General features: G+C 44.2%; 1 pseudogene; it reads left to right on the forward strand.

The window, feature by feature from the left end:
• The first annotated feature begins 383 nt into the window (after nt 1–383).
• On the forward strand, nt 384–15,013 carry LOC125103949 (26S proteasome regulatory subunit 4-like; annotated as a pseudogene).
• The last annotated feature ends 7,494 nt before the right edge of the window (nt 15,014–22,507 follow it).

Raw genomic sequence — 22,507 nt, forward strand, 5'->3', positions numbered from 1 at the left:
TTCATAGAGCTTTGTTCATAATGACAAAAATTGAAAACATCCTATGCGGTCATCTATCAAGAGGTGAAAAGTAAAGTATTTGCAAGTAAAATATTTGCAAATACTACATGGATGAAACAACATCAGGAGGAATGGCAAAGTAAGGACCGTTAAAATCCCTTTCCTTCATAAATACAATGAGGACTCTGGAAAAAATAGTCAAAATCAATGTTTTGAAATTGAGGAATGAGATGTCCCATCTTCTTGGAATCTAGAAGGCCACCTACACATGTAGGATCTTATAAAAACACCTAAGGAGACTCTAAGCTCTCACTTCTGGCTGCTCATGAAGCTTTGTGGAAACAGTAAGTGAAGGTTAAGGGGAACTTACAAACTGCCTTCATGAGCACTGAAGGTGTGCCTGACATGCACATGGAGCCTCTCCACAAAGGTTGGGAGATGTAATCATTTCACGTGTTTAATGAAATCTCTTTTTAATCATTAGCTAACCACTACGCTAACTGATCAGAAACTTCACTGGCCACAGGGCACCTATGTGGCTCAGTCACTGGGTGTCTGCCTTCCAGTCGGGTCATGATTCCTGGGTCCTGAGAACGAGCCCTGCATCAGGCTCCCTGCTGGGTGGGAAGCCTGCTTCTCCCCCTCCCACTCCCCCTGCCTGTGTTCTCTCTCCTGCTATGTCTCTCTCTTCAAATAAATAAGATCTTTTTAAAAAGAGAGAGAGAGAGAAAGAAACTTCACTGGCCACACATGACAAAAAACACAGACTTCACAGATTTCATTCATGAGAGTCACCAAACAAACAAACAAACTGCAACTACAACAACAAAGAGCAAAACCAAGTCCTGGGAGGAAGGGATCTGAACTCCAGAGTTGTCACATTAGATTTCTTCTAATGTCCAGTTTTCCAGAAACATTATGAGGCAGGCAAAGAAATAAAGTATGATCCGTACTTGGGGGCGTAATAAAGAGAAACCGTAGCTAAGGGAATCAAACATTGGACTTACTAGACATAGACTGTGAGTCAGTTATTTTAAATATGTTGAAAAATATTTTAAATATGTTGAAAAAACTAAAGCAAAGTATTAGAACAGGACAAATTCAAAGCAATCCACACCTAGACACATCATAATCAAGAAGACAAAAGGTAAACACAAAAAGAGAATCTTGAAAGCAGCAAGAGAGAGATGACCTACCATGTACAAGGACTCCTTGATAAGCTAAACAGAAGACTTCTCATCAGAAACCATGGAGGCCAGGAAGCAGTGGGACTCCCTCAAAAGGCTAAAAAGAAAAACACTGTCAACCAGAAATTCATATGAACAAAATAGCCTTCAAAAATGAAAACCTTGGGTGTAGGACTGACTCCCATCATGACATGAGGAGCTCCACTGACCTCTGTGGTAAAACTGGTGAAGACTATAAAAACACAACTATTTAAAGCCTCTGGAAATGGCCACAAAGGCAAAGGACAAATGAAAAAAATACCTATTCAACAAAATCTGTGAAAACTCAATAAGGAAAGCAAGAGTCTGAGGTAGTCAAACCAAGACTGCTACCTCCCACCACCATCAGCAAGGCAGAGACCCAACACCAGGCCACTGCAGCCAGCCAAGAACAAAGGGCACCCTCTCCTTCCAGCTCCCAGTCAGAGGGTTTTCCTTCAGGAGGGGTAGGGCAGCATTTCTCAGTTTGCACCTAGCTACCTGGTGTTCATTCTAAGACCTGGAGGGGACATTACTATTTTCCTTACAGAAATAAGAAAGGATTATAAAGGAATAATATAACTTTCTACACGAATGAATTATATAACCTAGATAAAATAAATTCCTGGAAAGACACAAATTACCAAAACTGACTCAAGATGACATAGACAATCCAGGGAATCCAGGAGTGCTTCAGTGGTTCAGCTGATTGAGCCTCCAACTCTTGGTATCGTCTCAGGTCATAATATCAGGGTCATGAGATGGAGCCCCACATCAGGCTCTGCACTGGGTCTGCATGGAGGCTGCTTAAGATTCTCACCCTTCCTCTTCTCTTCCCCCTCACTGGTGCACACATGCTCGCTCTCTCTCTCTAAAATAAATAAATAAAAACTTTAAAAAAAAGATGAAATAGACAATCTGAATAGACCTATATAAGTTTTTAATTTGTGACTTGAAAAACTACCCATAATGAAAAGCCCAGGGGAGAAGGCTTCACTGGTGAATTCTACCAAACACTAAGGAAGAATTAATACCAATTTTTCACAAACTCATCTCAAAAATGGAAGAGGAACACATTGCAACCCATTTTATGAGTCCAGTATTACCTTAACAACAAAACTAGACAAATACATTACAAGAGAAGAAAACTACAGACCAATATATTTTATGAATATGGATGAAAGTATTCTCAACAACATATTAGCAGACAAAGGCAACCAACATATAAAAAGAATTATACACCATGATCAAATGGGTTTTTTCCCAATAATGAAAGTTTGGCATGGAGCACTATATCAAAAAAGTGTACATCAGGGGCGCCTGGGTGGCTCAGTGGGTTGAGCCGCTGCCTTAGGCTCAGGGTGGTGGTCTCAGGGTCCTGGGATCGAGTCCCACATCGGGCTCTCTGCTCAGCAGGGAGCCTGCTTCCCTCTCTCACTCTCTCTCTCTCTGCCTGCCTCTCTGTCTACTTGCGATCTCTCTCTGTCGAATAAATAAATAAATAAATCTTTTTAAAAAAAGTGTACATCAAAAAAAATGATGTACTGTATGGTGACTAACATAACATATAAAAAATAATAAAAAATAAAAATAAAAACATAGGAAGCAAAAATAAATAAATGCTGATAATCTTTAAAAAAGAATGAAAGTTGGGGCGCCTGGGTGGCTCAGTGGGTTAAAGCCTCTGCCTTCCGCTCAGGTCATGATCCCAGGGTCCTGGGATCGAGCCCCGCATCGGGCTGCCTGCTCCGCAGGGAGCCTGCTTCCTCCTCTCTCTCTGCCTGCCTCTCTGCCTACTTGTGATCTCTGTCTGTCAAATAAACAAATAAAATCTTAAAAAAAAAAAAAAAAGAATGAAAGTTTCGGGATGCCTGGGTAGCTCGGTTGGTTGGGCCGCTGCCTTCGGCTCGGGTCGTGATCCCGGGGTCCTGGGATCGAGTCCCGCATCTGGCTCCTTGCTCGGCAGGGAGCCTGCTTCTCTCCCTGCCTCTCCCTGCCTCTCCCTGCCTCTGCCTGCCTCTGCCTGCCTCTGCCTGCCTCTCTGCCTGCTTGTGTGTACTCTCTCTCTCTGGCAAATAAACAATAAAAAAATCTTTAAAAAAAAAAAAAAGAATGAAAGTTTGGTTTAATATCCAAAAATCAAAGAATGAAATAATAGAATAAAAATAAGAGAGGGGCACCTGGGTGGCTCAGTGGGTTAAGCCTCTGACTTTGGCTCAGGTCATGATCTCAGAGTCCTGGGATGGAGCCCTGCATCTCTGCTCAGCAGGAAGCCTGCTTCCCCCTCTCTCTCTGCCTGCCTCTCTGCCTACTTTTGATCTCTCTCTGTCAAAAAATAAATAAAATCTTAAAAATGGCACATGGAGACCATGCCGTTCTCCATCACCACCACAATCAAGGTCATGCCCTCTAACTCATTCAGTGCCACTTTGCAGAGCAGCCCATTCTCCTTGGTTGGTATCCTGACTGCCAACTACATGTTTCTTATAAGAAGCCAGAGCCTGATGATCATCTCCTTCTTGCCCATGACCAGTGCATCTCCAACAGCACAGCAGCAGCAGACAGTGCCTTCAGCTACTTCTTCATGGCCTATGTGATCATCCTATTGACCACCTTATTTCCTGGTCCTGTCCAGGCTAGAGTTCTGCCACTACCACAAGCAGGTGGACCAAAGCAGCAAGTGGACCACACATAGGCAGAGAAGATGAGATATTCAGCCCTCAGCCTACAGCCTACCTCCAAGATCCCTCAGCCCATTCTCAGAAACATCACAGTCCTTGTTCCCATCCATCTGCTTTGCCATCCCTGGTACAGATGAGGTGTCCCCACCAGGTCCACCAAGGTTAGGCCCAGTGTTGAGGGCACCTGCACTAGAGATAATTATTTTATTCCTGTGTCCTATTCCTTGACTTTTTTTCCTTAAGATTTTATTTATTTATTTGACAGAAACAGAAATAGCAACAGAGATAGTGAGAGAGAGCGTGAGTGGGGAGGAGAGGGAGATGCAGGCTCCCTCCTGAGCAGAGAGGACGACTTCAGGCTCAGGTCCAGGACCCTGAGATCATGACCTGAGCTGAAGGCAAATGCTTAACCAACTGAGCCTCCTATATGCCTCCTATTCCTTGACTTTTCACATCTCTGACTGGGCCACAACCTCATGGCTATGTGCAACTGGCCAAGGAGGGCCAGCTTAGTGCTGGCTGGACTGGTGTTCCTTTCACGGGCCTTGCTGTGTACACTGTGATTGATGCACACCTACCTGGGACCTTCCAGCACACGGGATGAAAGAGCACAAGGGGGAGTTTCTGGGATGTTGGCAACTTTCTCTTTCTTAACTTAGGTAGTGGTCACATAGACATTCATCTTACAGTAATTTACTAAATTGGACATTTATGTTTTATGCACTTTTTTATATACGATTCACAGTAAGAAAAATTTTTTGCATTAAAAAAAAGTCTGCATGACATACTCATGATGCATACATCGCTGTATAAGTATGGCACACCTTACCCATACAAACTTCAGGTCTGCCTATGCATGGACTACTTACGATATGCACTAGATTAACACTGGTTTGTTGAAGCTGCAATAGAAGAGTATTCTGTTATTTGCAGCCACATACATCATAATTATATGTGATCAATATGACCTTGGCATTCATTGTGTAACAGCACTGCTTTATTCTTTTTAAGAGCTGCATAGGAGCACCTAGGTGGCCCAGTCAGTTAAGTATAAGATTCTTGATTTTGGCTCAAGTCATGACCTTAGGGCCATGGGATTGAGCCACACATCAGGCTCCGCATGCTCAGTGGAGAGTCTGCTTGACATTCCCTCCCTCCCACCCTCTCCCTCTGCCCCTCTCCACCCTGCACACTCTCTCTGTCTCTCCCTGTCTCTCTAAAAAAATTTTTAAAAAGAGCTATTAGTACTATGTCACATAAATATGTCATATTTTTTAAAGATTTTACTTATTTGTTAGAGAGAGAGAGGGTGCAAGCACAGGCAGACAGAGTGGTAGGCAGAGGGAGAGGGAGAAGCAGGCTCCCTGCTGAGCAAGGAGCCCAATGTGGGACTCGATCCCAGGATGCTGGGATCATGACCTGAGCAGAAGGCAGCCGCTTAACCAACTGAGCCATCCAGGTGTCCCTGCTATTTTTAAAAGATTTTATTTATTTGAGAGAGAGTTTGTTCACAAGTGGAGGGAGGGGCAGAGGAAGACGGAGAAGCAGACTCCCCCCTGAGCAACATGGGGCTTGATTATAGGATCCTGAGATCATGACTTGAGCCCAAGACAAATGCTTAAAGGACTGTGCCACCCAGGCTCCCCAATGTGTTATATTTTTTAAACCAGACCAGTTCCCTACTGATTAACAATTAGATTGTTTCCAGGCTTTCACTATTCAAACAATGCTGCATTGTTACCTGTCCATGTGTCCGTGCACATTTGGAACACACCTGTAAAATAATTTCCTAAGCCTTTAAGCGGTTGATCAAATGATTCGTTGAAAGAATTAATTCTATGTTAACAGATATTGCGTGCCTGGCTTCTAAGGAGGGTGTAAAAATGTAGATTCCCTCCACCAATAGGTATCACAGTGCCCGGTTACCCCAGCCTTGCCAACACAGGGTCCCATTAAAAACCGCACCAAACGACAGTGTAGGACACCAAAATTCTCTCAAAACAATCTGGCTAAGTGGCTGGGATAGGGATTCCTACTACTCCAGTTTTATAGGGGTAATTAAACACTGCGAAGGATAAGGGACCTACTTTTTCAACTTCAGCCTCCTAGGGCTGGATTAACACCTTCTAAGAGTAGACAAGGTAACAACTAAACGAGTCATAGCGATTATTACTACTACCATCCTGACTTCCATTCCGCAAATTGGAAGACTTTTTTTTTTTTTTTCCACTTCTGGAGCAGACAAAACAAAAATATTGTTCTATCCTCTCTCGCCTATTCTTTCTGGTACAGTCCCTCTCTACCTCCCACCCTCTTCTCCTCCCTCCCAGACAAGCTTGTCCTTAGAAGCCTCACTCTTCTGTCACAAGGCTACCAGAACTATGATAATGGGTCCCTGTCTCTTTACCGTCTTTTTATCACATACTCCAAGGTCCTGTTACCAGAGAGTACTTAGAGCAGTTAAGATCAGTCCCACCCCAATCTACCCGGGCATTGCTACCAGCTACTTCTCGAACTCGGTCAAATTACTTTTGCTTTTTCTCACTGTCCTCATATGCAAAATGGTAATGCTGATACTACCTTCCTCACAGAGTTGTTGTGTAAGTGAGGATAGCAAGTGGTTGTTGATACTATGTTATTTCTGCTGTCAATGGAGAAGAACCTGATATAAATTAAACACCGCTGAGTCTCGACACTCACTCTTCACAACAATCCCACAGATTAGATACTGTTACCCCATTTTGCAGACACAGAGCGGGGACTGCCTAATCCTGTCTCTGTCAGGGCCTGGCAGATTGAGCAAGGGGGACGAGTGTTTCCTCGTCTGGAAAAAGTACGTCTCTCACACGGTCGTGGTGTATTAAAACAACACACAAAAACTCTGAAAGAACGTCGATACTTCCTCCCCGAACTCCCCACACCACGCCACGCCACGTCAACGTCACGTCACGTCACGGCACGGCACGGCAGCCCCCACCCCCCCCTCCCCGCCGATTGCCCAACGCGCACGCTCAGACTCCACGCCAGCCTCGCCCCAGCTCGGCGTAGACGGCGGGGCTAGGCGTCGTCAAGGCCCCGCCTGAGCAGACCCGGAAACAGAATCCCCAACAGGTCAAATCTGGAGTCACTGCTAGGGCACCAGCGCCAGGGGGCGCGAGAGTCGCCTATGTTGTCTCGAGCCTTCGCTGTCACGTCAGCGGGCCAGTCCGGAAATGGAGTAGTTCGCCGTACAAGATGGCTGCTTCCTTTGTAGTTGTACGGAACACAGAGTTTTTCCCGTTTCTGGAAACGCGGCGATCTGAGAGCAAGGATTGCAGCGCAGGATTCTCGTAGAAGATAGCTGCCGCGGAGTTTCAAGGTTATCGGTCTTGACGGGGTAAGCGACCCAAGGTCCAGGATGGCGGCTCCCATTGCAGACGCGGAGACTGCTGAAAAAATGGACGCGTGCGTGCGTGCGTGCGTGGGGCAGGATGGGGTTCGGCCCCGCCCCCGCCGCAGGTCGGGAGGGCCTTGCTCGTTGGGTCTTTGTGTGCCCGTGGAGTGTGCGGGGGAGGGTCCCTTCCGTGGCCTTGTCGCTCACGCTTTTCTTGGGAGTCATTTTGGGCTTAATGATCTCTCGTTGTTTCGCGTTAAGGGACTTTTTCCTCCCAACGGCTAAGAAAGGTGGGCAGAATGGGGATTCCTAGTAACCTCAAACTGACTCGGGTAGACAAAGAGAAATTTTTCCTCTCAAGCCGTGAAACCAGAGAGTAATCGGGTGAAATTAAATAGAGCCCATTTTTTTCCGAAGGAGTAACTTGCTATTGCTAGAGAGAGCAAAACAGCAGTTTACAAATTCTAAGGTATATTACGTGAAAAAAAGCAAAGCCCAGAACAATGTGTATGGTTATAACGTTGTATTTTGTTTTGTTTCGTTTTGAGATCCATATGAGTAGTCCTGGGGCTCCTGGATGGCTCAGTAGGTGGAGGGTGAGAGTCTTGATCTGAGAGTCGTGAGTTCAAGCCCTACCTTGGGTGTGGAGATTACTCAAAAATAAAATCTGGATTTCACAGACCTGTACCTCTGGGGCAAATAATACATTATATGTTAATAAAAATAATTAACCAAAATAAGATCTTGGAAAACAAAACAAGAAGGACCCACATGGGTAGAGAAACAAACGAGCTTCTGAATATGCCACCCCAAAAGTGTGCCTGCCACTTTGACACGTGGATTGTTTTGAGCTGAAATCAGTCCAGACCTAGCAGACTCTGGAAAAAATTTTACCTCTCCCTCAACTGCCTGAAAGAATTTAAATAGGGGGACTTGGCCCAGAAAGAGAATTATTACCAGGGTTAGCTTTTCATCTCAAGGACTTACTTGCATGGCAGGGCAAATATCTGCTTTTATCTTCCTTTGAATTGCCCTTCTCCCCTTTGAAATCCCAAGCCCTTATCCCATTCCTTAGCTCAGAAATGGCATATAAGCCTCAATTGCCTGAGTGTTTTTGGGTTTCACCTTTTTATGGGGCTTCTGTATATGCAAAATTGACTTTTTTACCCCTATTAATGTGTTTTATGTTGATTTAATTATTAGAGAACCTAGGAGGATGGAAGGAAAATTTTTCTGCTCTTGACACTTGTCTAGACATAAAATTTCTCCACAGAGAAACTGGTAACAGTAATTAACTGGTCTAACAAAAGCAATAGATATGAAAAGGTGAAGAACAGGGATAGGAAGGAAAATAAGTTCATAATTATTTAAATAGATGATTTAATCACATGAAGTTCCTTTATAAGGTCATCATATTATTAAAGGACAATTGCAAAAAATGTGGCATTTTTCAGCTGTAACCATGAATTTAATGAAGATCCATGAGATTCAATTTGTAGGGATAAAATTTTCAAGGTCAACACTATAGTACTTCTCTATGGTGACTAACATAACATAATTTTTTAAAATGCTATAGTACTTGCTGCAACAGCTCTATTCTATATCCATGTGACTACCTGAGCCCTCTTGAAAGCTAGTTAGGTGGAGGCAGGGAGGTTGTTGCTTTTTTGATTTGGGTTTTTTTTAATTGTTTGTTTGGAGGTCTTTTGTTTTTGTCTGTTTTTTGAGAAGAGGAGGGGGAATAAGAGGTATGGCCTGGCAAACAGAAGACACTCAAGACCTATGTTGAATGAATGAATGCCTTTCTACTATAGACGTATATTCTTTTTTTTTTTTTAAAGATTTTATTTATTTATTTGACAGAGAGATCACAAGCAGGCAGAGAGGCAGGCAGAGAGAGAGGAGGAAGCAGGCTCCCTGCGGAGCAGAGAGCCGGACGCGGGGCTCGATCCCAGGACTCTGAGACCATGACCCAAGCCGAAGGCAGCGGCTCAACCCACTGAGCCACCCAGGCGCCCCTGTAGACGTATATTCTTAGTGGCATCTTTGGTATATCTTTCTGTTTTTAGGGTTGGTATGGGAAACAATGGCAGCACTGAACTAGCATTCAGACCAAGTTCTGCCTTAAAAATCATCCAGAAATGTGTTTCCAATACTCAAAAAAATAAAGTAGAAGCAGTTCCAGAATTGGCATTGATCTTGGGATCATCTGTTTTAATGTGAAAGAAATATCAGTCCTCTGTCCTGAAATAATTGACCATTTCCTAAGCCTTTGCCAGTGTGCCTCTGTACAAATGGGCACCTTTACACATACTACTCAGGGATATTAGAGGTATTAAATATGGTAATGTAATCAGAGTTTCACCAAGTTCCCAACCTGTACTAAATGCTCAATAAATATTAGCAATTACTGGGGTACATGGGTGGCTCAGTGGGTTAAGCCTCTGCCTTCCGCTCAGGTCATGATCTCGAAGTCCTGGGATCGAGTCCCACATTGGGCTCTCTGCTCGGTGGGGAGCCTGCTTCCACCTCTCTTTGCCCGCCTCTCTGCCTACTTGTGATCTCTCTCTCTCTGTCAAATAAATAAATAAAATCTTTAAAAAATATATTACCAGTTACTATTTCGTGGCAACCCTGAGTTGCTTACAGTGCATTTTTGCCTCTGAGAACTTACAGGGGCTTTAAAAATATCCCAGTTCTGTAGGGATTTTATTATTATTATTATAGAGGCCATGGTATGATGGTATGGTATGATGGAAAGAATTTAGCTCCTTACTGTGCATGTTTGAATAAGTTACTTAACCTTTCGGGACTTTGGTCTCCTCTTGAGTAAGACACGAATCACAAAACCTTTCTCATAGAGTCCCTGTGAAAATAATAGAAACAATATGTAAAGGGCTCTAGGCAGGGTATACTATGCACTCAATAAGTAGTCTCTAATTCTGTCATATTTCAACGTCAGTGTTAAGGAACTAATACTGCACTCAGGGGCAGGAGAATTTCTCTGGTCAAGAGACAGGAGCAGGCAGCCACAGGGTGGCGGTTACTACAGGAAGCTACAAGGAGAAGTTGGAGGGATGGCAGGTCCACAGGCTTCAGTGCCTCAGGCTTCCTGCCTCCATTGGAAAAATTGCAAGGCCTCCACCCCAAGCAGATATGGTCTCCCGGTCGTTTGCTGAGATGCCCCCTTGCCAACAGTCACCTGCACTGTTCCCGCTCACGGTCACAACTTTGGAGCATTCACAGTGTCTCCAAGAGGCACCAGCCACTGTTCCTGAGGCTCCTTCCTCATACTTCTGGGTTTGCTATGAAGTGCCTACTGCACATGTTTGATTATTATAGAATTTTTAACTGTGGAAACATACACATGAAATTGACCATCTTAACTGTTTTTAAGTGTGCAGTTCAGAGCAAGAATGGGTACAACAGCAGTGAAGGATCGTGGGCTCACCGTTGGTTGAATCCTTTTCACAAGGTCAAAGTTACACTCTAGAACCAAATTAGAAACTTAGAATAGTAGCTGCTCAAGGTTTGAAAGATATTTAACAGTCATCAAATCCAATTTCCCAGTGCTCTGGACATCTTGCCTACCACCCGAGTACCCAGTTTCTGCCTGCATTGCTCAAGGAGCAGGATGCTGTCTAACGCAGAGGGCCTGTTCCATTGTTAGAGAGCTCTGGCTAAGAGAAAGTACTCATTCATTTGGAGCCAAATCTGATTACTTGCTCTGTTCCTCAGAGAGGCAAAGAACGTGTTTATGCCCAGCCCATGACAGGCAATGAGAGACTTTGCAGTATCTACCAATATCTACTCTTATGACTTGTGTTTTCCCCACCCAGATCTTTTGTCCAAGCTCCCGACCTACCTATCCCATGCTCTCCTGGTTCTCCACGTGTGGCTATCCCAGAGGTAAATCTTGGACTCAGCATTTCCAAAGCATGACAGTTCTCTCCTCCTTCCTTATCCAGAACCTGAGCCCAGACACAGTGCACATGGCTATTTGTCTCTGGTACAAGTAACAAACAAATGAGGGCTTGCTTTCTCTCTTTTGTACAAAAAGTTAAGATTTAGGCAAATGCAGCTACCCCTTGGCGCCAGTAGGACCCAGACTCCTTCTGTGTTTTGACAGGAAACCCATAGTACCTTAGCCAAATAGAGATTTCCTTTTTCTCATGGATTGAGAAGTTCTGAGAAGTACAGTCAACCCATGAAAACCTCAGAGGCTGCAGCTACCTTTAGAGTTTTGGTCAGTTTCCCTTATCCTGTGTCTTTGATCTTCAGAGGTTTGTCTCCTCCGTCACAGTCCCAACCATGTTTTGGCCAAGGTGTTGAATGGGAAGGGAAAGTGGCAACAACATATCTTTTTTTTTTTTTTTAAAGATTTTATTTATTTATTTATTTATTTATTTGTCAGAGAGAGAGCATGCACAAGTAGGGGGAGCAGCAGGCAGAGGGAGAAGCAGACTCCCTGATGTGGGACTCAATCCCAGGACCCTGGGATCATGACCTGAGCCAAAGGCAGACGCTTAACTGACTGAGCCACCCAGGCTGCCAGTTGGTCTTTCTTTTATGAACTCTTCAGGAAGCTTCACTCAGCAACTGCCACTTCCACCTCAGTGCCTAGAACCATGTCACCCGGCCACCTCTAGCTGCACGGAATGCTGGAAAATATGGTTCTTTTTTTTTTTTTTTTTTTTGAGAGAGAGAGAGAGAGAGTGAGAGAGAGCATGAGCGAGGAGAAGGTCAGAGGGAGAAGCAGACTCCCCGTGGAGCTGGGAGCCTGATGCGGGACTCGATCCCAGGACTCCAGGATCATGACCTGAGCCGAAGGCAGTCGCTTAACCAACTGAGCCACTCAGGCGCCCGAAAATATGGTTCTTTAACTGGCCATGTTGCTCTGAACAAATCAGGGTTGTAAGAACAAAAAAGAGAGTGTAGATGTGAACAATAAAAAATGCCTGTCACAGTAAAGCTTCATTGAGGAACGTGAATCATGCTTCCTAACTGCAGGATTTCTCAGCGCCTTGAAAATTCCAGGGAGAGAGAATGTATTCATCCACAGAAAAAGCTCTTTTTGCCATGGTTGTGTCTCAGGAATACCGTTTTACCGCACATGTTTCAAGAAGCACAGAACAGGCACAATCATTCTCTCTAATACTTTCAGAGAAAAATTTTATCTGAATCCACAGTGGATTTGTTAAGGTGTTTATGTTACTGTAATGTAATAAGAATGACAGATTTAATGACTTTCATGAAAATTGCATCATTATTCTTTCCATTTCCCAATCCAAAAAGCTTCTTTCTCTTTTTTCTCTTTCACAGTACTTCTTTTTCTTCCCTAAATTCTTTCCACTGAATCTTCACCCTTAACATTTTTTAATATGTTATTTATTTACTTATTGAGAGAGAGTAAGAATGAGAGAGTGAGAGAGCACAAGATGGGAGAGTGGCAGAGGGAGTGACAGAGGGAGAGGGAGAGATCCTAGGACCCTGGGATCATGATCTGAATCAAAGGCAGACACCTAACCAAGTGAACCATCCAAGCGCCCCCAAACTTAACATTTTTTTTAAAGATTTTTTTATTTATTTATTTAACAGACAAAGATCACAAGTAGGCAGAGAGAGAGGAGGAAGCAGGCTCCCTGCCAAGCAGAGAGCCCGATGTGGGGCTTGATCCCAGGACCCTGGGATCATGACCTGAGCCGAAGGCAGAGGCTTTAACCCACTGAGCCACCCAGGCGCCCCGCCACTTAACATTTATAAGTATTTTCTTCTAGTGTTTTTTTGCATGCATGGGTATATGTAGTTTTATAAATAGTTGAGAAAATATGCTTCTATGCAGGAGGAAGAAGGATGTTTTGAGTTTTTTTTTCCCTTTCCATTCTCCATTCTAAGACTGGAAATACACTGAGATTAATATAAGAGGGAACTTGCGGGTCACTGTGGTAGGCTCTGTTGGTTGATATTCCTCCCTTCTCTTGGCTGATGCACAGTGGGTAGAAAGTTCAGAGTTAAGAAATAGATACAGCTACTATGACAGAGATGCAAAATAATAGTTACTTTACTAAGATGAAAATGTGTTGGAGCACCTGGAGGGCTCAGTTGATTGTGTGTCTGCCTTTGGCTCAGGTCATGATCCCAGGGTTCTGGGATCAACCCTTGCACCTGTACTGGGTTCCCTGCTCAGCAGGGAGCCTGGTTCTCCCTCTCCCTCTGCCTGCCACTCCCCCTACTTGAGTGTACTCTCTTTATCTTTCTCTCACTCTCTATCTCAAAGAAAGAAATAATTCATTTGACAGACAGAGATCACAAGTAGGCAGAGAGGAGGAAGCAGGCTCCCCGCTGAGCAGAGAGCCCGATGTGGGCCTCAATCCCAGGACCCTGGGATCATGACCCGAGCTGGAGGCAGAGGCTTTAACCCACTGAGCCACCCAGGCGCCCCTAAATAAAATCTTTTTAAAAAGATGAAAATGTGTCTCCACATAAAAGTCCAATCTTGGCTCGGGTAGCCCAAGCAAGATGGATCAGAGTAGTGGTGGTCATGGTCCTGGAGGTAGCAAGAAGGATGACAAGGAAACAAAAAAGAAATATGAACCTTGTGTACCAACTAGAGTGGGGAAAAGAAGGCAACAAAGGGATCAGATACTTACTTGTCAGCAAACTGCCATTGATGACCCTCACATTCTGTGCCAGTTAAAATTATTAAAGTTAGAGGAAGAAGAATTCATTAGAAATCAGGAATAAATGAAGCCTTTAGGAGAAGAGCAAGGAAGAAAGATCAAAGGTGAATGATCTGAGGGCAGCCAGTTCCTACCCAATGTTGGTAGGAGCCTTGGAAGAGGTCAGTGATGATCAAAGACATGCCATTGTGTCTACATCTGTGCGCTGAGAACACCACATCAGCATTTTTCATTCGTAGACAACAATCTGCTGGAACCCAGCTGCTTGGCCCTGCTCAACCACAAGGTACATGCTGTGATAGGGGTGACGTGGATCCCCTGGTCACAGCGACAAAGGTGAAAAGTCCCTCCAGGAGATCTGTGCTGTTACTGAGGGGTCGGACTACCAAATAGGGAAATCGAGGAATCTGTGGCTTTCCTCTTGCTCATTCGTAATATTATGAAAAAAAAAAAAAAAACGGGTATAAAGCCCCCAAGGAAGTCATTCTGTATGGTCCACTTGGCACAGGTAAAACCTTACTAGCCAAAGCAATAGCAAACCAAACCTCAACCACTTTCTTGAGCATAGCTGGCTCTGAATGACTCAGAAGTACCTAGGTGATTGGCCCAAACTTTCACAGGAATTGTTTCAAGATGCTGAAGAACATGTATCATTCATCATTTTTATTGATGAAATTGATGCTCTTGGAACAAAAGAATATTACTCAGATTCTGGGGTGAGAGAGAAATTCAGCCAATACTAGAGCTGTGGAAGCAGTTGAATAGATTTAATTCAAGGGAAGACATACGCGTTATCGTGGCCACAAACCGAGTAAGAAATTGAGATCAGGCACTTACCAGATCAGGCCACACTGACACGGAGAGCAAGGTCCCCCTGCCCAGTGAAAGGACTAAGAAGGATGATTCATGCAAGCAGGATGATGCTGGCTGCTGCTGATGATAGGTGACTTGATCATGGCTAAAGCTGACCTCCCTGGTGTTGACAACAAGGTCATCTGTACAGAAGTTAGTCTGATGACCTCGAGAGAACGTAGAATGAAAGTAACAAATGGAGACTTCAAAAAAAAAATCTAAAAATTTTTGTTTTTTTTTTTATTTAAAAAAAAAGTTTATTTATTTAATAGAAGTCACAGTGAGAGAGGGAACACAAGCAGGGGGAGTGGGAGAGGAAGAAGCAAGCTTCGAGCTGAGTGGGGAGCCTGAGGTGGGGCTTGATCCCAGGACCCTGGGATCATGACATGAGCTGAGGGCAGACGCTTAATGACTGAGCCACCCAGGTGCCCCTAAAAGTGTTTTTATGAAAAACAAGAAGGCACCCTTGAGTGGCTCTGTCTTTAGTGAACCACAGTTGCCTTCAAAGAAATGGGTAGGATTGTCCCAGCCCCTCAGAGAGATATGAGTGGGGAGGCGCCCAAAGGAATACATATTCCAGTTGACCTTTCTTAGCAAAACTTCCTATGTATCTTTAAAAATGTTTTTTAGGGGCACCTGGGTGGCTCAGTGGGTTAAGCCTCTGCCTTCGGCTTGGGTCATCATCTCAGGGTCCTGGAATCGAGCCCCACATTGAGCTCTCTGCTCGGCGGGGAGCCTGCTTCCCCCACTCTCTCTGCCTGCCTCTCTGCCTCCTTGTGATCTCTCTGTCAAATAAATAAAATCTTTTAAAAAATGTTTTTTATTCAAGTATAATTAATGTGTGTGTTATATTAGTTTCAGGACTATGATACAGTGATTCAGTAATTCTATACACTACTCAGTGCTCATCATATTATGTAGACTCTTAATCCTCTTTACCCATCATCCTTTGTATCTTTTAGAACATGGTATGTAGGATGCCTTTGGGCTGCTTTCATCTTTTGGTTATGTCCAATGCTCTCTTTCAAATAAAGTGTGCTCTTTCTCAAAAAAAGAAAAATCCAAGATTTTCAACAGCTTTTTTTTTTAAGGTTTTATTTATTTATTTGAGCGACAGAGAGACAGAGAATATGTGGGGGGGAGGGACAGAGGGAGAGAGAGAGAAGCAGACTCCCCGCTGAACAAGTAGCCTGATGTGGGGCTCAATCCCAGGACCCAGAGATTACAACCGGAACAGAAGGCAGATGCCCCTTTTAATAGCTTTGATTCAAGAAATCAGTAGGTACCTAGGTTCCATCTGACTTGTTGCTTTGTCATCTCCAAGGAGTTGTCATCATCTAAATAGTCTAATACCGGTTGCCACCACATCCAACTCTAGCCAGGCTTAAGTGGGGAGAGAGAAAAGGAGGTACACTCCTTATTTTTAAGGGTATGACCTAGAAGTTTTTCACCCATTGCCCACCACTAAGTGCCTTTATTCTGAGCATCTATGTATTCAGATAAAAATTTGAGGATCCTGTTATAGTAAGAAGGAGGCCAAGATCTTTGCTCCCCTAAAGTCTATATTCTTTTGGGGGAACACGAGGAAGAAACAAATAACATGTTAGGCAAAGACAAATACTAATAAGAAAACAAAAGCAGGGTAGTGGGATAGAAATGAAGATGGCACTTTAGATAACGTGCTCAGGAAAGACCTCCTTGAGAAGGGGATGAATAAACAAAGATATGAAGGCAGTGTGCTCCTGGAAGAAGGAATAGCAAATATAAATGCTTTGAGGTGGGAATGTGCTTGGCATATTTGAGAAACAGCATGGTGTGGGCTGTGTTCCTAGAATTTGTTGAAATCAGAAAAGTATTAACCAAATCACAGAGAGCCCTGCAGGCTAGGATATATATTTTTTTTAAGATTTTACTTATTTATTTATTTGAGAGAGTGAGTGAGAGAGCACAAGCAGGGAGAGAGGCACAGGGAAAGGGAGGAACAGGCTCCCTGCTGAGCAGGGAGCCCTATGCTGGACCCTGGGATCAGGACCCCAGCTGAAGGCAGACACTTAACTGATTGAGTGACCCAGGTGCCCTAGGTTGATATTTTTTGAAGATCACTAAATTAACAAGTTATAAAATCTATATTCTGTGGATCAAATATGTAAGAGGTAAGACTGTATATAAAACCCTTAGGAGGGCGCCTGGGTGGCTCAGTGGGTTAAGCCGCTGCCTTCGGCTCAGGTCATGATCTCAGGGTCCTGGGATCGAGTCCCACATCGGGCTCTCTGCTCAGCAGGGAGCCTGCTTCCCTCTCTCTCTCTGCCTGCCTCTCTGTCTACTTGTGATCTCTGTCTGTTAAATAAATAAATAAAATCTTTAAAAAAAAAAAAAACCCTTAGGAGAAAACAAAGCCCAACATCTTGTTGACAGTGGTTCAACCATGATTTTGTGGATATAAAACAAAAGGTGTAGGCAATAAATTGGACTTCATCAAAATTTAAACATAGAATTACTATATGATTCAACAAATTCCACTTTTGAGTATATTGCCAAAGAATTGAATGCAAGTATTCAAACAATTTTTGTACACCAGTGTTCATAGCAGTATTATTTACAAGAGCCAAAAGTGGCCCAAATGATGGACCCAAATGTCCATCACTGAATGAATGGATAAACAAAATTTAGTGTATTCATACAATATTATAGAATATTACTTATCCTTAAAAAGGAAGGAAATTCTAACACATGCTAAAACACTGATGAAACTTGAGGGAAGTACACTAAGCAAAATAAGCCAAAAGGATGAAAGGACAAATATTGCATGTGTTGGGAGGAAGAAACTATCTTCCACTATTCTAGGTTCTTTGGCTGGTAAGTTGATATAAAACGGATTAACAGGAGAAAAACATTTACTCACATACATAGAGAAAGTCCTTCAGAACATGAGACCCAAAGATAAGCCCATCAGTTGAGGATTTTATGCCATCCTGAACTAAGTAATGGAATAGGGGCCTGGGGCTTCAAAGGGAAGGAAGGTGACAGGACAATAAGAAGAACAAATGGTCATTAGATGTTTGCCCTGCCCTATAGATAGGACTTTCAAATAAAAATTTATCTCTTGTGGGGCGCCTGGGTGGCTCAGTGGGTTAAGCCACTGCCTTCGGCTCAGGTCATGATCCCAGGTCCTGGGTTCGAGCCCCACATTGGGCTTACTGCTCAGCAGGGAGCCTGCTTCCTCCTCTCTCTCTGCCTGCCTCTCTGCTTACTTGTGATTTCTCTCTGTCAAATAAATAAATAAAATCTTTTAAAAAAAAATTTATCTCTTGTATTAGCTCTCTTTATGGACCAGGTCCCCTATTTAAATCCTTTTAGGTGATTTGGGAGAAATAAAAGTTTTTCTTGAGTCTGCCTTCAACTCAAAATAACCCGCCAGCCAAAATGGCATATTTTGCAGTCACAGTTTGCCCTTCCCCCCAGTCCCACCTTGGAAATTTCCCCAAGAAGTTTCACAATCCCAAAATTGAGTTGGTAGATTGCTCCATCTCACTGAACCACTCTCTTAATACTGAGAATAGGTCAGTTCAGTTAAACAGTTATATCTCTCACTTCAGGAGGTGGTGATTCAGGTGGACTCCCAAAGTTAGGGCTGTGTTACAAGAGGCATTTCTATGGAAACAAAAGAAAAACAATGATTAATGATTGGAACAGATTATAAACCCAGTCTCTGAGTTCTGAAGGCAGTGAGACAGGACGATTTCTAGAGGCCTGGCTCAAAATATCTTCAGGCAGAGGCAATCTGACAGACTTTTCTGGGTTGTAGTTTGAATGTCACTGGTGATCATGCTGAGGGGTCACATTGCAACAGGCCTGATTGTCCATACATGAGCTGTTGTGGTGATTTCTATGAAGTTCATATCAGGTTGTCCAACTTTAGCTTGCATGGCTTCAGAAAAATGGCAGTTTTAGTTCTCAAGGATTCCATGTCAGAAGGGTAGGAGGAAAGCTGGAAACATTCTTTTGGAGAATTTAGCCAAATATTGGAGGAAACTAGAAAAAGTCAGGATCCAGTTTACAGGTAGAAAACAATTTCTCAAAGAGAATTAACAGCACTAGAATTTGATATCCACAAAGGTGTATTAATGAAACATAATTTTTCTCTCTACAATCACCCCCATTTTTATCAAAGATAACCACAGCAAGACTAAGGCATCTGCAAACCAAGTCTAATTTCAATCTGCTTGGCCTGATCATATACATAAATGCAGCAAGAATAGTGATTGACCTTGTAGGCTCTTTTAAATCTACTTTGCTGGAACTTTTCCTAAGGAATCTCGGATTGAACTTTTCTTTTTCTATTTTTTTTTATTATGTTATGTTAGTCACCATACTGTACATCATTAGTTCTTGATGTAGTGTTCAGTTATGGAGCCACAGAGCATAAGTCGGGGAATGGCAGAGGGAACGGGAGAATCAGGCTCCCCACTGAGCAAGGAGCCTGATGTGGGGCTGGATCCAGGCCCCTGGGATCATGACCTGAGCTGAAGACAGACACCCAACTGATTGAGCCACCCAGGCATCCCTCAGATTGAACTTTTAAAAGCTCCTCTAGGTTAACAAGCCATACTAAGGACTAGAATCATGTTGTGCCTGCAGTACCTATAGATTTGGGTGAATTCCTCTTTTTTTTTGAGATTTTCAGAATATCCTAAAAGTCCTGCACCTGCCAGGATGTGACCTTCCTTATTCACCTGGTAAGGCTCCCAGGAACCCTCTAAGCAAGGTACCAGGCCAATTTTTCCATGGGGCTTTATTGGCTCCATAAAGTCAGTATTAGTCCCTTAAAGCTGTCTGGTCATGGGGGTACCTAGCTGGCTCAGACAGAGAGAGGAGCATCTGACTCTTGATCTCAGGGTCGTGAGTTCAAGCCCCACATTTGGCATAGAGATCTCTTAAAAAAAAAAAAAATTTAAAAAAACGCTGTCTGGTCATATCAGAGTCTATGTACACCTCTCTCAAATGTGACATTCCAGTCAAAGCCTTGGTAATATAATCTGTGTTTCCAATTGTGTCTGTTAGGGTCCGTGATCAAAGGAACGAGACTGATATAAAGCAAAAATCAAACAAAGCTTTATTTCACGCCAAGCATCAAAAATCAAACTGACCGGTCAGGGCTGTCTCTTACGAAAAGACGACGATGATCCCGACAAGGTCACTCCCAAGAAGGCTGCTCCGGAGGAGGCTGCTCCACAGATGAGGCCGCTCCCAAGAAAGCCGCCACTGATGAGGTCGCTCCCCAGACAGGGCCACTCCCAAGAAGAGGCCACTCTAGAGGAAGCCTCTCCCAGGACGAGGCTGCTCGCAACAACGAAGAGGCGATGACGACAGCGACGATGACAAGGAGGACAACACCGATAACACAGACTCTGTTCCCCATGACGCCACTCTGACAAGGCTGCTCCCCAGAGGAGGCCACCGCTCCGGACGAGGCCGCTCACCAACGAGGCCACTCCCCAGTCGAGGCCGCTGCTAATGAGGTCGCTCCCTGGACAGGACTGCTCCGGCGAGGCTGGTCCCCAGACAAGGCTGCTCCGGCGAGGCTGCTCCCCGGACAGGACTGCTCCCCGGACGGGGGCTGCTCTGGTGAGGCCGCTCTGGAGGAAGCCTCTTCCCTGACGATGCTGCTCCCGCAGGGCCGCTCACCGAGGAGGCCTCTTCCCAGACGAAGCCGCACCCTGGAATGACGCAGCTCCGGCGAGGCAGCAGCTCAGGGTTCGCGTCAAGGTTGCTGGCGTCTAGGCCATTCCCTGCAAACCGCTGCCGAGGGTCGCGGTGTGTGGGTGGGGCCGCTGGCGTCGGGGCCTCTGGTGTCTCGGTGGTGGCGAGGCTGCTGGCGTCTCGGGGCTGCTGGCGGCTCGGGGCCACTGGGACCGCTGGCGGCTCGGGACCGCTGGCATCGCTTATAGCTCTGACAAGAGCTGTTACAGCTCCTACAGCTCTTACAGCTCTTCTTCTTCCCTCTCCGACGACTCTTCTTCTTCCTTTGACAGCTCTCCTTCTTCCCTCCACAGCCTCGCAGACCAACCTTTATGGGGGTGGTTGAGCCCCGCCCCTACACAGGCGGCCAATTGAATCCCAATTCACCCCAGTGGTTATATGCGCGCCCCACCGATTGGATGTCTCCACCCAGCCTGCCCCGCCCCTACATCTGGGGTCCACAAGCCAGTTCCTCTGGGAGGGGCAGGCCCTTACAGTGTCCTGTTACAAGGAGAATAGATTCTTATTGACCTTATGCAAATAATTCTGTTGCCATGAAAATAAGAATACTCACTCACTAGGAGATACCAAATTCTAGACGGATCAGGTAGGGAGAAAAGTTGTTCCATTTTTGTTCACAAAGGTATATCTTACCAAATTGTTGATAACTTGAGAGAAAAGAGAAAAAGTTTTCCTTAAATCTCGAGAAACAAAAACCCATAAAATGTTTCCCAAAAGTCATAAAAATTGTAATCATTCATTTCCAGATAATTTTTTGTTTTAACCAATTCCACGTTAATTTTTTTAATCGCAAATTCCTTTTATTATTATTTTTTTAATTTAAATTCAATTAACATACAATGTATTATTTGTTTCAGGTGTACAGGCCTATGATTCAACAGTTGTATGAAATACCCAGTGCTCATCACAACACGTGCCCTCCCCAATATCCATTACCCCATTATCCCATCCCCCCACCACCCTCCCCTCCAGCAACCCTCAGTTTGTTTCTTGAGGTTAAAAGTCGCTTATGGTTTGTCTCCCTCTCTGGTTTCATCTTGTTTCATTTTTTTCCTCTCTTCCCCCATGATTCTCTGCCTTGTTTCTTAAATTCCAAATATCGGTGAGATCATATGATAATTGTCTTTCTCTGACTGACTTATTTCACTTAGCATAATACCCTCTAGTTCCACCTACATTGTTGCAAAGGGTGAGATTTCATTTTTTGATGACTGTGTAATATTTGGTGTGTGTGTGTGTGTGTGTGTGTGTGTGTGTGTACCACATCTTCTTTATCCATTCATCTGCAGATGGACATCTAGGTTCTTTCCATAGTTTGGCTATTGTGGACATCGCTGCTATGAACATTTGGGTGCAGATGCCCCTTCGGATCACTACATTTGTATCTTTAGGGTAAATACCCAGTAGTGTGATTGCTGGGTCACAGGGTAGCTCTATTTTCAACTTTCTGAGGGACCTCCATGCTGTTTTCCAGAGTGGGCTACACCAGCTTGCATTCCCATCGTTCCAAATAATTAATACTTGTTCTACCTGGATCCAGTTTTTCATTGGCTCTGGAAATTCTTACCCAGCACAGTTTTGTTTTTTTTTTTTAATTTGACAGAGAGAGATCACAAGTAGACGGAGAGGCAGGCAGAGAGAGAGAGAGAGGGAAGCAGGCACCCCGCTGAGCAGAGAGCCCGATGCGGGACTCGATCCCAGGACCCTGAGATCATGACCTGAGCCGAAGGCAGCGGCTCAATCCACTGAGCCACCCAGGTGCCCCCCCAGCACAGTTTTTTGGGATGTTTTGTTTTGTTTTGGTAAAGGTTGTATTGTATTGTATTTTACCTTATTTTAAAGTAGGCTCCACACCCAGCATGGAGCTTCAACTCACAAGGCTGGGAACAAGAGTTACATGACCTACCCTCTCTCTCTCTCTCTCAAATAAATAAATTTTCTAAAAATTGAAAAAAA

The sequence above is a fragment of the Lutra lutra genome, chromosome 1 (assembly GCF_902655055.1).
Source record: "Lutra lutra chromosome 1, mLutLut1.2, whole genome shotgun sequence".
NCBI classification, from domain to species: Eukaryota; Metazoa; Chordata; class Mammalia; order Carnivora; family Mustelidae; genus Lutra; species Lutra lutra.